Source organism: Dermacentor andersoni, chromosome 3 (genome assembly GCF_023375885.2).
Source record: "Dermacentor andersoni chromosome 3, qqDerAnde1_hic_scaffold, whole genome shotgun sequence".
In the NCBI taxonomy this organism is placed as follows: Eukaryota; Metazoa; Arthropoda; class Arachnida; order Ixodida; family Ixodidae; genus Dermacentor; species Dermacentor andersoni.
Window position 1 is genome coordinate 101,788,875 of NC_092816.1, and position 4,325 is coordinate 101,793,199.

Sequence of the window (4,325 nt, forward strand, 5' to 3'; positions counted from 1 at the left end):
CGAGTAGCGGCCTCAAGGTAGGTGCTGCTCTTTCCAGCTAACCCTTCTTCACGTTGCATGCATCCCACGTACTTTTATGACACTCCCTCCCCTGTCGCGTCGGGGGACTGCGTTTCATTGTCACGACAATTCTCTTTCGCAATGGCGGCCCTGTTCAGCTTTTCCTCGGCTGCTTCAAGTCTCTTTTCAACTACCTTCCGTGCTCACGCTCCCTGTTTAGGTCATTTTTGAGCTCTTGCACCTGTTTGAGAAGCTCTTCCTGGAAAGCCTCCATTTTCTGCAGCCTAGTATCGACATCACCTTATGTGCCGGTTGATTCGACACCTTCTGCCTTCTCACGCGTCTCCTCATGTGCCTTGAGGGACCCCCCCGTGCTTTACCGGCTTTCTTGCCATGTATTGCACGGCTTTTTGCAAATACTATAATACTATATCAATGCAGAGCACGTGCCTTTTATAAAAAAACCGATACGCCTGAGATCGAAATCCTCAAAATGCCGCAAAGCAACTCTCACCACTGTTTCAAAAACAATGCCGCGGAGACCAAAGGTATGACACGCTCTCGCACGCGCTCAACCACGCGGCCACGCTCTCACTTTTCTACCAAACACGCACCGTAAGACCACTAATAGCTATTTGTCTTGCTACTTCCAAGCTACTATTTCAAGACTACAAACACTCAACGTCCCACTCGGCTGCACGTGTTGGAACACGTGGCACGAAAGGACGCTCTAATCATCCTGCAAAACAAATGTACACGAAGCACACCCGCGCACCCGAAATATGAGACAAAAAAAAAGGAAAGAAAAGGAAAACCCCCCAATTACTATTTAAATGCAAAAAACCAGCAAATAAAAGCAGAAGCAAGCTCAAAGCATGCACGAAAACTTATGATTTCGTCGTCGCCACGGAGCCCCGAAAAGCACGTCCATTCGCCACAAAATCCAAACAAACTCCGAATGCCCGTAGACGGCCGCCATCTGGATTGTGCTGTTGCAAGGAACGAAGCTCGGCGCGCCGCTCAATGAATGGGAAAAATGCTGGATAAGGGGTTCATATTTGAATTTTCGTGTAACAAAATTATGTTTTATCGTGTATTCAAATTACAATCCGACGCTTTCTTTTCTGTAGGCTGCGCGTAAGTTGTACTTTACGATATTTTATAGGCATTTTACTTGCAGAAACTCAATTGGTTCAGTAACGTCACTGCGCTATACAGGGGGCTTGTGTGACTGGGTATACGTAGTTCGGAGCGATTTCTTTTTTTTTATTTTACTGAAGGACGGTGCACTCTGAACGCGGCAGAGCGACGCCTGATTTTCTCCTACATGGGGCCATTCACGCGTTGCGTTAATATCGCGCTGGAGGTTAGTGCGTCCTCAAGTTGGCGGTGGTAAGGACAGCTCGACTCGCGTCGGTGGCGCATCGACGTTTCTTCCTGCAGCGATTCGCGCGCAGCTTAGTGCGCGGCTGTTAATTGCGGCTGAGTTTTCCAACCCTTTTAATACATTTCAGACTCTTCAGCTGGCTGGCTGGTGTGCATCTGTTTGTTGTGGGCTCTTCTGCGTTTATGTGAAGTTTATCTGGTACTTGAGCCACAATCCCACGCCGGAAGGCACGGATCTATTTCTGGCATTCTTCGACAGGATACTGTGGTCTTTCTTTCTTGCCTGGACCATACTAATGTGTGCTACGGGCCGAGGAGGTAAGGTTGCCCTGGTGTATATTTGTTATTTATTAGAAAAACTAGCGCCAGCCGGAAACGGGTTGGTGATTGCAAGTGCTGCGTAGATGTCATCTGTTCTTAAAGCCAGCTACATTTCTTGGTTCGCATTTTGTCCACATGCACAAAACTGAAACAAGCCCTGCTTCTCTTTAGGAACTCTGAACAAGTTCTTGTGCTGGAAAGCATTTGTCCCATTGAGCAGGCTTTCATACGGCGTGTACCTCATCCATTGGCTGTTTCTCGAACTCATGCTGCACTCATCAAGAGAACGAGTCTACTGGTCGCCATTTAATCAGGTGGGTTGCGCTTTTGTAAATTTCGTGTTGTGCTTCATTATTTAATAGTACTGCGGAAACTCGGAGGGTGGAGGGAAGTATTTATTAAAGGGAAAATGAGACATCCACGATTAGGTGGGTGTGTCATTTTCCCTTTATTAATCTGCTTCATTATAGAACAATGCTGCGCTACATTGACAGTAGTGAAGCTGTCATCTTAGTTTAACTTCAAAAATTTTCAAACTAATTCATCATGTATATAGCTCCTTACAATGCAATCAATCATTGCAAGCGGTCTTCAAGAAATACGACTAACTGAACGGTTGTATCTCCTTTAAAAAATGTTCTGTCTGTCGGAAACATTGCTGAAATGGATGTGATGCTCTGTACGCGAAGAAGCATGTTTTAGCACTAAATGTTTTCATCATTGGCTCACTTTATTGCACATGCCAGACATACTAGGCAACTAGCGGATGGCCGACGGGAAATACAGTGGACAAGGCATATATCGCCATGAGCACACAGGCTCTCTGTAAACAGACAATGGTAAAATAGTTGTACTTTTTCTATGAACTTTTTTCAGGGCTACCCGAGGCTGGCTACTGCTCGAAAGCAATTAGAAACAAACGGCAGCAGCGAAAAGGCTCGGCGCAGCGGCGGAACACCTGTGGCTCACTGCTACTAGTGGCATATGCGTAGTAGTGACTAGGGATCGAGAGAGAGAGAAATATCCGCGGTGATGAGCGCGTTGTGACGTCATGTGCCTCCTCGGAGCACCGCTACGGCGAAATCGCAAGTTCGCGGCCAGTAAAGCTTTCGCTTTAAAATTGGCAGTGGCTTAGCTTGGATATGCCAGGATATACGTAGCGAAAGCTAAGGCATAGCATGGTTAGCCTTGGTTTATCTTGATTGCAAGTCCAGGTTAGTCTGGTTTTCTAGCTATGTTGCGGCGTTTAGCCAGTCGTTCGGCGCGCTGTTCGTCTGTTTCCTGGGCGAGTCGTTTTCTCTTCATCTCGTTCCGATGTCGATTCCAGGCCTCCTCCTGTTTATCACAATTGTCGCCGTCCATACTGCCGCCTCAACTGTGGTTGCGGCGTACGCGAGCTCTCCTTTTCAATCCTCCGACATGTAATGAGGCGTGCGATGCAGCTGTCGACGCGACCGGAGGCGAGCGCAACGACGAGGAACGCAGTGTGACGTCATACCGAACGGTGGCGGAGGAAAGACGCGGCTCTGCGCAGCAGCGGGACACCTGTGGCTCGGTGCTACTAGTGGCACATGCGCAGTATAGACAAGGGAGAGAGAGAGAAATATCCGCGATGAGACGCGCGTTGTGGCGCCATGTGCCTCCACGGAGCACCGCCACGGCGAAATCGCAAGTTCGCGGCCAGTAAATCTTTCGCTTTAAAACCTACTGATGGAGTTGCCGTTGTTTTTAACACTGCAGATCAAGCGCAAAGTGCTAAATTTCCAGCTGTAATAGCAGATTGCGCTTATCAGCCTAGTCTGTCAACAAAACCTCGATGAAGTACAAGAGTTACCTTACTCTTCCGGTGTCATACGTTGTTTGTGTGATAAGAAGCCATCAAACAAAGACACCAATGACAACACCGGGGAAAAAGCTTTTACTGTTTGATTAAAATAAAGAAATTATAAAAAATAATGAAATTGAAAGTGGATGAAAAACAACTTCCCGCAGGTTCGGAATGATCCCACGTCATTGCATTACGCGGGCGATGCTCTACCAATTCAGCTACCACGGCGCCGTCTTCCCATCCACTTTCGGGGGTATTTATTTGTTACTACTAGAACTACAGCATCGCACGTAATGTGAAGACGTGGGATCGTTCCCCACCTGCGGCATGTTGTTTATACACCCACCTTCAATTCCATGAATTTATAATTTCGTTACTTCAATTTGTAGAACTAATTTCCCCTGTGTTGTGCTTGGTGTCTTTGTTTGTTGGCTTCTTATGAAGTGATTATCAAATATCGGGCCCCTTGGTTAACGCCTTTGCTTCACACTGTTTGTGTGAGAATATATCCAACAAATGAAAGAACATTTACGGACGACACACTCAAATTGCCACAGTATTCAGCTTCACGTGCAGGTCCACAAACGCGCACGCGCGCACACTCACGCATGGAACACACACAAACGCGCACGCACACAGACAAACAGACGTACGGACGGAAGAAGTTAAGCCTTTATTTTCACGTATCTACTGCGTTATTTCATTGTGTATAGCTCTTCATGTCTGCGCCTGACGAAGGCCGGAAGCTACTATAAAGTGGGTTTGACGAAGGGATGAAGCGCCAATTTTT

General features: G+C 47.1%; 1 long non-coding RNA gene across 1 annotated transcript in view; it reads left to right on the forward strand.

Annotated features, from left to right (window-relative positions):
- Positions 1-519: 519 nt before the first annotated feature.
- LOC129387158 (uncharacterized) overlaps positions 520-4,325 on the forward strand; it is a 10,281-nt gene continuing 6,475 nt past the window's right edge. Inside the window, exons 1-2 of the long non-coding RNA XR_011893045.1 lie at positions 520-1,704; positions 1,879-2,021. This is a non-coding gene — a long non-coding RNA (uncharacterized lncRNA). The remainder of the gene's footprint in view (positions 1,705-1,878; positions 2,022-4,325) is intronic.